The 13798-nt window shown below is 37.4% G+C and overlaps 2 protein-coding genes across 2 annotated transcripts in view; one reads left to right on the forward strand and one right to left on the reverse strand.

The window, feature by feature from the left end:
* Nucleotides 1-8112, reverse strand: part of CHRM5 (cholinergic receptor, muscarinic 5) — an 84638-nt gene extending 76526 nt beyond the window's left edge. The window contains exon 1 of the mRNA XM_005885757.2: nt 7564-8112. The gene's annotated coding sequence lies outside the window, so the exon portion shown is untranslated. The remainder of the gene's footprint in view (nt 1-7563) is intronic.
* AVEN (apoptosis, caspase activation inhibitor) overlaps nt 1-13798 on the forward strand; it is a gene marked incomplete at its 5' end in the record, with an annotated part of 120464 nt that overhangs the window by 20063 nt on the left and 86603 nt on the right. The window lies entirely within an intron of this gene.

Below are 13798 nucleotides of genomic sequence, written 5' to 3' on the forward strand. Positions count from 1 at the left end.
GCTGGCCTGGCTGCCTCTCACTGCCCCCCATCCCCCTGCCGGCCTGCTTGCCGCCAACTTGCTCCCTGCTGGCCTGGTCGCCCCTCACGGCCCCCCTCTGCTGGCCTGGTAACCCCTCACTGCCCCCTCTGCTGGCCTGGTTGCCCCACGCAGCCTGCTGCTCAGTCATTTGGTCATCCCTCACTAACCCCCATGCTGGCCTGGTCACCCCATGCAGCCTGTTCGGTCATCCGTTCGGTCGTCCATTCGGTTGTGATGGCCCCTGGCTCTTTATATATATAGATTATGTCACCATATTTAAAACATGTTTTTGGGGGGTGGAAAATGATATTTTCTCTTGAAAAAAAGGTTGCTTTTTTCAATATATTCTGCTAGATATATAGATATATATGGTTTGTAGTTTAAATACTTAAGCTCTATCTCACTCTCAAAGTCAAGTAAATTACAGAGCCCACAAACCTGGAATCAACTCAAGGCAACTAAAATGTTTGGCTACTGTGTTATAGGTGAAAACATATTATAAAGAGGGTTTTGTGGTATTTCCAACAGTTGAATTTCGTTGATTTTTTAATACTGAATTCTGACTCTTACTATGACAAATTCTCATTGTTTAATTTCCATGCCTTCCTTCTTAATTGCAAATGATGTAATTTTCTGAGATTTTGTTAATTTTAGTTACTTCTGGGAAAATTTAACCCAAATTATAGATGTTTAGTCCTTGTTTACCTACTTGTGGTTTATGTGAATTGTAGGTCTTGGTTGCTTGATCATTGTTGAGACAGCAGACTAATTGAGTCATATTTCGCATGTCTCAGCAGCGCTGTTTTGCCACCTGTGCCCCCTAGGGCTAGCAAAAACTATTGCATCACATACCTCACTCCAGGAATTTTAGAGTATTTGGTGGTGTCTGTAGTGAATCAAATGCATATGTTAAAATGCAGAATACCTTTATGGATCTTCTGGGTGGCACAACAATTACAGTACATATACCTTAGGAGCCAGTCCAAGAAGGGGAGGGGAGAGCACGGAGAGATGGGATGTGTAGGGGCTCTTCTAGCTAGCAGGGCTCTAAGCTTTCCATTTCAACCCAGCCAGGGTAGATCCGCTTTTATATGCTTTATACTAGTATATCTTGATGGTTTATCGAAGATCTTGTTTGAAAGAATGTAATACTACTAAAAATGATGGGATAGCAAAGGTCAAAAACTTTGAGTTGTGCACACCAACATCAAGCCCCAGATTTCTGTGGGGACTTAATGAACACATCACCCACGTGCCTGAGCATCTCTAGAGACTAGTGGACTCCATCCCGACACACGTTGATGAATTCTAGAGTAAATGCTGGCCTCCTTCATCGCTCTTCTTACCTTAATTTCTATCAGAGAGGATAAGGGATAGCATAAGCTTTAGTCCTTGTCCCTACTGTGAAAGGGATCACCATTGTTGGCATAGATTTAAGAGTAAATTGGATACCTTGGCTCTGAAACTCAGACAGGAGATTGGACTTGGATACTTGCATAGATTCATTCCTCACACAGGGAGGGAGAGAGCATAGAACAATTGTAAGATTTTAAGTCTGCCCTTTCCTGACTCTCATCTTTGAGTAGGAAGCTGATTGTAGTATCACTTTAATTTCTTTTGCAAAATGCTTATCCAAATTTTCCTGTAATCACTTCTTTAATAGCAGGGCCAATTTAGATCCTTTTGTACTATTGATGAACTTCTAGATCACAATGTTATGGCAAATGTGATTTCCATATGTCAAATACAGCAAATAGGGGATATATTTGATCTCTGTATTTGTACACGTCATCTATAATAATAAAAGCATAATATGCTAATTAGACCGGACGTCCTTTCAGACAACCTTTTGGACAGCCTTCTGGACGAGGCCGGGGCTGCGAGGGAAGCACGGGTCCCGAGTGCCAGAGGGAAGCCAGTGCCAGCAGCTGGGGGAAAGAAGGCCTACTCTTCCATGAATTTCATGCCTCTAGTAGTATATAACATACTTCACAGACCTGATCTCATTATAGCCAATAGTCTAATATGATTGCCCCAGAAAGTCCCCTACTTTCTGTACTTGTCCTATTTGCTAATTACTAGTGAATGGAAGATCAGGTTTATTTTAGGATCACTATTTTTCTGCTTGTTTGATGAGGCTGCCCTTGAGAATGTATTAGAGTACATTTCCAAATTCATTTTGCACATCTATTGATTAACTAGTCTTGTGCTTACCTTGGGAATAGACATATTAATGAGATGTGCTCCTCATTCTTGAGGCCCTCACCCATGAGGATGCAGAGTTTGGTAGGCAAGATGAGTGTATAAATAGGTTTCCAATGCAGCATAACAAGGTGCCATGAAAGAGGTGTGATCAAAGTGCTGTGGAAGTTTGTAGGCATGAAAAACTCCTTTGTATTACTACAAGTTACCCAGAAATTGATGCGTGCAGAGGACTGTGTCCTTGCAAAACATGAAAGAAGACATGCAGCTGATGAAGGATTAAATATTAGAGTAGCACCATCTAATATTTAATCCTTAGATTAGGTTCTAAGCCTGGTAGATTTATTTATTTATTTATTTAAAAAAATATATTTTATTGATTTTTTACAGAGAGGAAGGGAGAGGGATAGAGAGTTAGAAACATTGATGAGAGAGAAACATCGATCAGCTGCCTCTTGCACACCCCCTCCTGGGGATGTGCCCGCAACCAAGGTACATGCCCTTGACTGGAATCGAACCCGGGACCCTTCAGTCCGCAGACTGATGCTCTATCCACTGAGCCAAACTGGTTAGGGCTAAGCCTGGTAGATTTATATTATGCACCCCCCCCCCCCCTTTCCCGGCATATTTAGATTATTGCACCAAGAAAATTCTGTAAACAACTAAAGATATGGGACAACTGGAAACTGTTTTTGATCTTTGCTACCCAAAGAGCATATTATCCTATATAATAAAAGGCTAATATGCAAATTGCTCCCACGGGCAGGAGTTCAACCGACTGGGAGTTAGACATGCGCTGACCACCAGGGGGTGGCGTGGAACATGGTGGGTGTCAGCAACGTGTCACCGGCAGTGGGCGGCAGTGAAGGCACTGCCGGTCCCAATGGGCCCTGACAAAAGCGGGACCTTGGTGGGATGGTGGAGCAGGTGAGCGGGTGGCACCAGGCCAAGGCAGGTGTGAGTAGGGGCCCCGATCCCCCTGCCAGTCACCCCACAGATCAGCCCTGATTGCCGGCCAGGCCTAGGGACTCTACCCGTGCACAAATTTTGTGCACCGGGCCTCTAGTACATTCATATAATAATGAGTAAAGAGGAAGCCCATGTATACTTCTGACAAAGTGTGACCTCAAACTAGGGGTCTATTAAAGTGGTAATGTTTTTTGAATGATCTGTTTTCTTGAGTTATTTCACTAACACCTCCAATATCATATGAAAAATGTAGTTTGGCAAGATCTTCAAACAACTGTTGAATAATAGTGGTAGTAATTAACCAGTACATAAGACTGGAAAAATGCTTTAAGAATTCTGTCACAGCCCTGACCAGTTTGGCTCAGTGGATAGAGCATCAGCTTGCGGACTCAAAGGTCCCAGGTTCGATTCCGGTCAAGGGCATGTACCTTGGTTGCGGGCACATCCGCAGTAGGGACTGTGTAGGAAGCAGCTGCGCGATGTTTCTCTCTCATCGATGTTTCTAACTCTCTATCCCTCTCCCTTCCTGTCTGTAAAAAATCAATAAAATATATATTAAAAAAATTCTGTCACATACCATTGTTCAAGCTAACTGTAACTATAGATAACAAGACCTCAGCTTAGCTTGTAGTTATTCATAGAGTTGTTATTCTTTTTTTATACATCATCTATATAGTCTCTGAATTTAGGAGGCTAAGATACAAATGACTGATGTTTTGAATTGAGACTGTTCAGCTAATCAAAGGCTAACCTGTACCTGTGCTCCGTGTGGAGTATTGGTTGTTCTCTGTCCTTTGCAGCTAGAGCTGCATAAAAGATGATAAAAAAAAAAAAAGGAGAGATGGTGCACGAGCAGCTCTCGTTTTGTCTCCTTTGTTGAGCTTTTACTCCCAAATTGTTTTTATTATTTTTGCAATTTTTTAAAGACCTTTGTAGAACACAGTAGTTTGGCTTATTAGAGAGATTCCTCCTCTTTTATGAATTCATATTTTCTTCTTCCCACCCCCATTTTATAATATGTGCCTGCCACATACTAATTAATCTATGTCATGGGATCACTTCATAATCTTTCTTTAGGAGTCTCTCATTCCGAGAGATTATTTTTCATTGTGAATGTGTGAATAATCTTCTCAGTTTCCTGAGTAGCATCAGTATTACTATTGGAACCAAGGTGAAATTTTGCTCCTAATTCCTCAGTTCTCTAGGTTCCCCTTCCATTATTGTCTGGTTAGTTGCTGGTATTTTTCTCACTCCCATTTTATCATCATCTGTGAATATTATTAATGTAATGTTTACTGCCTTTTGAAAATTATTAATGAAGAAAACTGTGAAATGGTACTTTTTATCTTTAAGAGTTGATGCTGTGAAAGCATCAACTGCAATGGAAGGGTCTTTCTCTAACCCGTGCCTCTTTAGTGTCTCTGTGATATGCCTTGAAATGATAGTGCTCACATGTCTCGCAGCTAGTTCACACTGAAAGGATATAATCATCTGTTTGATATCACAGCCACTTCCCCAGCTACTGATTGTGATGTCACACATCAAAGACTATTCTCTCTCAGCAGGAAGAAGCTGGAGAGGAGCTGAATCCCCATGATGAACTATCATCCTATTCAAAGCTGGTCAATTCATGAAGAAAAGTAGCCATAATAAGCATTAAATATGCCAGCTAGTTGAAATATCCGGTTGAATTAAGCTTGGAAAACTTTTCCATTGTACTGGAATGTTAAAGAAGGCCTTTCAAAAATTTTGAGGAAAATTTGAGTTATAGTAATGCAGATGCCAGTAAATATGTAGTGCCAGTACCTTTAAATTAAATGTTAACACTTAAAAATGAATTTTAGGAATAGTTCTAATTTTATATACAAAACTATGTTGCTTGCTATTTCAGACAAAGATAACATACAAAGTCAACAAAGACACTAAATAGAAGTACTTTATTTTGACCTGAATACCTACTTTCATTTTCTCATGGGTTAAATAAAAGGTTCATAGCTTTTGGATGTTTTAAAATGTGCAGAAGATGAGGATATAGTGACAAATATCATTGCAAGGACAAAATATTTGCTCAATTTCTATGAAGCATCCAATGATACACAATCCTATTATTTTTATAATACACTTTTATATAGCATGCATAAAATACATTAGGCAGTCATTGACCACTTCCCAAGAACACATTAGGCAGTCATTGACTACTTCCCAAGAACCTTCAACATTTTTTTAAGTTGTTAAATATATCAACACAAGGGAAAAACTTCCATAAATCAAATCTTCAGGTACTAGCATAAAATTCCTTGTCCATTTGTACCCATAGGATGCTAAGCAATTTTCAACTTTTTAATACATAATTGATAAAGTTAGCTAATTGATAAAATTTAACTAATTGGTAAAATTAGCTAATATATATATTTTTAAAATTAGCTAATATTTTTATTTTTCACTAAAATGAAGAGGAAAATGTAGGTTAGTCCACATTACTATAGTGTTTTAAAAGCTATTTTTTAAACTTCAATGATCATTATTCAGAATGAATTATGATAGAGAAAAACCTTGATTTAGATGGGAAAGAAAATGAAGACTCATTGGGACGGTTGCTGACCAGAACGAAAGGGGAGGAGGGTTGTATCGGTTTGCCCATCGATTGTCATTAGGAGATAAGTCATAGAAGCAAACTCCTCAAACTGGTGGGATATTATGAGTCTCTGAATGTTAACAGTGAAGGCGTAAAATCCAGAAGACTTCAGAAATACAATTTTATACCCCCTTCAATTCTATTCATTGGAAACAAATTGTTGAACATAATATTGTTAACCTCATATTTTTTTGCTAAAGTTAATTAAATTATTCCATTATGAGTTGAAATATTAATATTTTCACTTACCAAATATATAATATACAGACTTTCAAGGCATATCAGTTTACAAAATATATCATAATGAGGAAAAGATGAAAAGAAATAAGGGTTTAGGTAAATCTCAATGTAGGTTAAAAACTAATACTTTACTTTTAGTTAGAGTTGGTAATACAAAGTAACTATATTTAAATTTCTTAATAAATAAACATTTTTCTTTGCAACAAATTGGTACATACACTGTCACTGCTTATATTTAAATTGCTGCTTTCTTTTGGTCCTGGAAATTGATGGGTGAATTTCTATAATGAATTCAGATGCAAAAGACTTATGATATTTAAGGTTATTTATAGATTGCCTTGAAAAGAGTGATGGGATCATGTAATTCTCTCTATTAAAATTTGAAAAGAAAGAATTCAGTGAAATAGAAGGGAATAGTTTCAAATTTTACTGTTTTTTAGACAAGTACTGAAAATTACTTCTGATAAATTTCCTTGTATTGTCAGATCTCCATAGTTAGGTGTGATTTGCTTTTGTTTCCCATATCTCCTGTCTTTTAAGATAATAGAAATATATTATTCTAGAATTTTTTTATGAAAAGATTGGCCTTTGAACTTTTCCTATTGAAGTTATAAGAAAACTAATAGGATTGAATTTTGGCTAAAAATCTATGGAGGGAATTAAAATTCTGACAATCGTGTGTGTGTGTGTGTGTGTGTGTGTGTGTGTGTGTGTGTGTGTGTCTAGAAGTCTCCTCATGGGGTGATTTCTAGGGAATTTCTAAAAGGCACTGTACCCTTTAAAATTCTTTGATGGCTTCAGTAGTTATTTGCATTTTACAGTTTGGACCATTGATCTGAGTTAAAACTGTTAAAATTCCAGACATCTTTTTGTTCTTTTGTTAAATCAAAAAAAGTTTTTATTTTGTCTCTTATAAAAATATGCCCAGGACCTTCAGGGTAAAAAAGCCCATTTCTCTTAAGGGTTATACCCAATTAACTAGAGATTGTTTTTCTTCAGTGTGAATGAGAGTGACAGCACAGCCTGCTCTTTTTTTTTTGTTATGACAAAAATCAGTCATTGAGCTTTGTCCTATTGCATTAATAGAAATAATATAAAACATGCATTAATTTTTTCCTGTTTTACCCAGTGCCTTCGGAAACAAATTTCATTTGAATATGTTCAGATAATAGCTTCTGTGAATGGCTCTTGTGCCCCATTCAGGGCTCTCTCCATGCATTTTTTCCAGCCATTAAATAACACAAAATTGGGATTTTAAAAACGAAGACAAAGATGGGACCAAGCCAGTAAAAACTGAATGGGATTATTTGGATGTTTTATTATTATAGTAATGAATGATTATTTTATGTAGCATAAGTGAAAATAAGACTTCACCCCAGAAGGCTTGAGTTTGCATAAGGATTGCATAAAATTGAAATCTCCTGGCTCATTCACAGCATCAGCAGGTTCAGTTTTATAGTCAACATATAATTTAGTGTTATAAAATTAAATCTTACCTGGTAGTGGTTCGTTTGAAGCTCAGTGATTTGAAACTCTGGCTGGAAATTGTAAGCTTCGATACCTGAGATGCCTCTACGTGCCTTTCGTGTTTTCTTTTGCCACCGTGTTTGATTTCTCGCAGTGCCTATATCTGTATTCCTGGTAATCCTGTAGCATTAGTCAGGACAGCATGCAACAGATGAAGATTCCATTCGGATAGGGTTATAGAAATAGAGGGTGAATTTTGCCTTTATCTGATGGCAGCGGTTGATCTGACCACGGACAACCTGAGTGTTAAGAACTTATTAAAAATTCATTGAGTGTCTCAGCAATGAGCAGTCCTGGTTCTTTCTATAGACGTTTTGCCTTCTGGAAAAGTTCTGTCCATATTTCAGGATAATACACACTCCAGAATCAAGTTGCTTACGAAATTATCTGTACAGAAGCATTCCTTGTTTTTCCCAACTTTTCAGTCCATTAGCTCCTTTCTGTAGAGGCTGAAGGGATTTCTTCTGTCCTCCTCATGCTTCTGTAACACACAGTTCTGCTACACTGTTTTTGAATAGAGAGGGAAAAATCCAAAAGGAAGTACAGCTTTATCATATATCCGGACAGTGAGTATAGTTGGCATGAATGAAGAGCTGATACGAGCTATTCAAGCCAGACAGCACACTGATGGGATGACGCTTTCATACATAAGCCCATTAATTACTTCTCTGACGGACAGCAGTGTGCCTGAAAGGGAACGAGCAGGGAGCAGATGATCACACTTGGCTTGCTAGGTGCTCTCGAGCAGCTTGTCACTGACAAGTGGATCCAGGAAAAGCTGCAGCTTTGGAATATGATCAGGTAGAATGGGCTAGAGGTGTTTCGGCAGAGAGTTAAGTGACGTATCTCGGGAGGAAAAAGAGAGCAGAGCACAGAGTTAGCTGGAATAAGGTTCTAACATGCTTGTGAAAATTTTATTTTCTCCTGTTAGTCCTTTTGGCTGGAGGAAAGGACTCTGCATTTAACCTATGCATTGTTTGCAGATTTTGCTGAGCTCTTTCCTCATAATATAGTTTTCCCTAAGGAAGGGAAATAATTTTTTAAAAGTCTTTGAGATAGAAAAGTGTGTCGTGAGTTTTGAAGATTTGTAGCAGGGAAAAGGCTGCTTTCTGGGAGAGACAAGCCTGTTTTTACACATCTTTGGGAACATGCATTTTGTTGCTGTGGAAAAGCCACTAGGTAGACAATTTTAGTAGGGTCTTCATTTAAAATGTTTCTTAAATTAGATGGGATTCTGAGTAGCTGTATAAAAGAATAGATCTAAAAATGACAACTTCATGATTTTTGTACTTCATTTTTTTAAATATCAAAAGATGTTTTTTTTCTACTTGCCCACAGTGTCTGCAGTGTTTCTGGACAATAGAATGTTTATGTTTTAAAAATTAGGAAAAATATCAAACATATAGAAAACGATGGAAATATAGTATGTGAACTTCTATAAACCCATTGCCCAGATTCAGTCATTACCAAGATGTTGCCACATTTAGCCTCATTTATTATTATTTTTTAGCTGAACTATTTTAAAACAAATCTCATCTCACCCCCACATACTTTAATATGTATATTTTAAAAATATGGACACTTTCCCACATGTCCACTGTGCCATTATCATACCCAATAGTAGCAATAATTAAATTAACAGTAACTAACAGTGGGGTTAATTGTTAATAATTCTTTGGGGTCATATAATCATAGATTTTTTAAAAAATTAGAATCTAGACACAGTCCACACTTGTAACTGGTTATTAGGCCCTAGAATTTTAAACATTGACTTAGATGACCACATATAGGAAAGAAGTAAAATCCCTTTTTATAGTGGTGTTTGCCACACACTTACAATATGAATATCTACATAAGAAAACATATCTCTAGAATATTTTCTTGAAGTTTTTCCACTTAACATTATTCATGATACTGAAAAGGAATGCCATTTTTATAGGGTAGCGATTGGCCACTGGTTACATTCATTGCTTCCTCTAAGTTCTTCTTGACTTGTTCTGGAGTATGTGGTTCATGATTCTGTCCCACGTTCTTGAGGCTCTCTTTGGGGCTGGACAAATTCAATCAAATACATTCCAGGGCCAGTTCTATTTTATTGCTTGAAAAAGATCATCTTGCTTGTTTGCCTCATCAAAAAAAAAAAATAGAACATCTCTATAATAAATACTCTAAGTTTTAAGCCAATGATTATGAAGCCATTTCCAACATTTGAATGCGACTTTGAGTTCTGTGAAGATCTAGAAAGAGAGAAGTAAAAATCAGATGGCCCCATTGTGTTCATGAGTACCACTGCCTATAATACTATGTGATTATACATGATTATATTATATTGATAGATAGAGTATTATATATTTTTTCAACAATATCAGGTTTTCCCCCCTATGAATTCCTATTTTCTATAAGATTTGAACTCCCAGCTCCTTTCTGAAAAAGCAAAGCATTTGTCCAGCTGCCTTCTCTTCTGCTGAAATTCATTCTCATGTATATTCTCTCTGTTTATCTCCCCCCGCCCCATCTTCCAAGTTGGCTAGATGAAGGAGAATGTGAAGGTGAAATATGGGGAGCCATTAAAGGGGCATGGATGGGAATTATACCTAGGCTCATAGCCACTACTGAAGACCATGCTCCCATGTCTATTCGAGGGATACAGAATACAGCCCTCCAGAGGTCTTCATATCGTGTTTCCTGTCATATGTCATGTTATGGCATAATTGTTTGGTAGCTTTGTGTAGCACTCTGTTTTTCACATTATGCCCTGTCTCTTATATCTTGCTGAACAAGGAGTATAGGTATGTGTTTATTACCTACATATGTGCTTTACTGAGAGCTCAGTAAGTAGTTACTATGACCATTATATACAAATAAGCTGAATAGAAAAAGGAGAGCCGAAATGCTTCTTTTTCTAAGTTTTCTTTGTAATTTTTCTCTTCAACATGTGTACTTTGCAAATGTCCAGGTTCCACTGTATGGTTGGTGAGAGTGGTTCTAGAGGGAACTAGATTAATAGATTGTGAGTGCATTTTTGGGTGCAAGTCCCCACTCAATTTCAAATCATCATCTCCCAGTGGACTAACTACAAATTGAATTAATAGGAAAACATTGGCCGAAGCAGTGACCTGTAGAGTTCCAAACCAAAAGTAGGGGACTGCTGCCACTGTGAGAGTCACTTTCCCAAGATTTTGCTCTTGGTATTCCTGATGTTGATCTTGTTTTTAGAAGCTACATTTATTTTTACTCTCTATAGGAATGGACTTGATGCTTTGGAGGAAGGAATGGTCTCTGTGAATAATATTGTTCAGCAATCTAGAAGATCTAGTAGCTAGTGGTGTGGCTGGCATGTTCTCCCCACCCCCAAGCCCCACATGAGGGGTTCTCTTTGATGGGTGTAATAAAGCACAATTTTCTTTTGTTCAGATGTTTCAACTCCCATTATTGTCATGTTTAATGTAAACTCTCCCATTTCCACTATGAAGTTGATCAAACAACTTCAGAAGTTTCATAGGCATCATAGACTTTTAAAAAGCTTTATATATAAGATAAAATCTCCCCCCAAAGTTTTTTTTTTTTTTAAGGTATATTTGGTCCATACCTAGAAGTATGCTCACAGCTGTTTTTGAGTCTTTGTGAAATTATAACTGCTTTTATAAAGAAAAAAATAAAAAGTATGTCTTTCATTTCTTAGATGAATAGGATTTGTGATTAAAGATTTCATCTGTGGCAACTACTTTTTTTTAGGGCATTTTAAATATTCATAATCTCAATTAAATATAATTATTTTTCAGTTAATGTACCAAGAAACAATGTTGCATTTTAAAAGAGTATTATAGAATCATGAAAGCTCTTTCTAAAATAAATATGCTTGATGGGCTAGAACTTGTGATGTCTTGATTTGAACTAATAAACCTGTAATACCAACAAGTTAAGCCTTTGGCATTAAGTTGTAAAAGTAAATAAATTGAATTGCATAAAAATAATATGCTTGCCAGGCTGGTGTGGCTCAGTGGTTGAGCGTCAACCTATGAATCAGGAGGTCACAGTTTGATTCCTGGTCAGGGCGCACACGCCTGGGTTTCAGGCTCGATCCCCAGTATGGGGTGTGCAGGAGGCAGCTGATCAATGATTCTCTCTCATCATTGATGTTTCTATCTCTCTCTCCTCCCCTCCTCTCTGAAATCAAGAAAAATATATTTTAAAAAATGCTTGGTTGCTGCTCTTGTTAAAGATGTAAAATTTTTGTTGGCTTACATGGGTCATTCTGATCATTGGAGCTCATTAATTGTAATACTTGACAAATACTTGATTCCTTATTAGGTACATGACACTACTCTAGGTTCTTTGAATGTATAATGTATCTATTTTTCATAGCTTTGAGGCAGAAACTGTTATCATTTCTACTTTATTTTTTAAATTTTATTTTTCATTTACAGTTTACATTTAGTATTGTTTGGTGTTAGTTTCAGGTGTACAGGATAGTGGTTAGACAGTCATATACTTTACTAAGTGTTCTCCCTGATATTTCCAGCACCCACCTGGCACCATACACAGTCACTTCTATTTTGTAAAGGAGGAAACTGAGATGCAGAGAGGTGAAGTAACTTGCTCGAGTTGGCCCAGCTTGTTAGACCTTGAATTGTGGTATGAATCCAGTGAGATTCCCTTACTGAGAAAAAGATCAGGGAGACATGCCCTTTAAGTGTGAGACTCTTGAGTATAATTTTGAGAATGGTACCTCTTCAGCATAACCAACATTCTATCAAAACGGGGTCTGCAGTTTCTCTGATATCACAGATGACTGGCAGATGACCCTAGTAGTTGACTATCTTTGAGAAAAAGACTGAATTTAATATAGAAGGACTGTTTCCATCCTAGCTTTCATGCTTAGAACTTATAAAGGGGTGATTTTCTTTCAGAATTGTTTACTCTATTCTTTTATAGCCTCTCAACAATATATTTTAGAATACTAGTCATTTATATTTAAAGACATTTAAACTAAGTGTGGTGCTATGAGAGATTTATGAACTAGATTTGTTGTACTTTATAATAAAACTAATTATTAAGAAACAATTAAAGGGGACATATGTAATACTTTCAACAATAAAGATAAAAAAAAGAAATTGCTTTCTTCATAATGTATCACAATCATATAAACTGTGTTTTCACCTTATTTGGACTTGTTTTATGCTTATTTTTAAACTTCTTTAGTTCATTACTCTGTCACAGCACTCCCTAGGGCAGTGATGGCGAACCTATGACACGCGTGTCAGAGGTGACACGCGAACTTATTTTTTTGGTTGATTTTTCTTTGTTAAATGGCATTTAAATATATAAAATAAATATAAAAAATATAAGTCTTTGTTTTACTATGGTTGCAAATATCAAAAAATTTCTATATGTAACACAGCACCAAAGTTAGGGGTTTTCAAAATGCTGACACTGAGCTCAAAAGGTTCGCCATCACTGCCCTAGGGCCTTAACCTGTGTCCTGGTGTTTGGTCCTTTCCAATCTGTCCTCCTCCAGATTTTGACTTCTCTTAGTGAGGTGCAGACACCACTAGAGGTCTCCAGCCCACACAGTAGGAAGCTCTGATTTTCCTGGCACACCCTCCTCAGTGGAATGGATATGTCCCTTGGGAGATTGGTTACTAATATTTCTCATTAAGTATTTATCACATGCTTCTTATGCTCCAGGTCCTAGACTAGGCTATGTCCTGGGGGTAAATTAAAAAAAAAAAAAGATAAGGTCTCTGCCTCCAAGAACCCTCAGTCTAGTGAGGACACGGAAGTGTGGGCACATGGTGGTCACAGAGCGCTTGTTAGGCACGGCCACCTCACATCCTCTTAGATCCCAATTACCAGGGTCGTTGAGACTTCCAGGTTTAGCAGAATCACTCATACTCTTGACCTTCTCTGTAGCTCTTCATCGACAGTGAGGTCACTTCTGCTTTCTTGGTGAGCCTGATGCTGCATCTTAATGGCTCCTGCCAGCCTGACGCTCAAGTGCAAGTAGGGTTATTTGTCTAGGCTCCGGGTTTTGCTTCTGATGCCCTTCTCAGCAGTGGATCTTTAGGGAAGCACTTCATACAGGAGTCAGTCTCTCCCAATCCCAGGGAACAAGGCACTCCCCATAATTTGGGACATTTCCATTTTGCTTTGTTAGAGATTTTTTTTATATTTAATTTTGTTTTATTTCTTAAAGTATTACAA

Source organism: Myotis brandtii, unplaced genomic scaffold, assembly GCF_000412655.1.
Source record: "Myotis brandtii unplaced genomic scaffold, ASM41265v1 scaffold927, whole genome shotgun sequence".
NCBI lineage: Eukaryota > Metazoa > Chordata > Mammalia > Chiroptera > Vespertilionidae > Myotis > Myotis brandtii.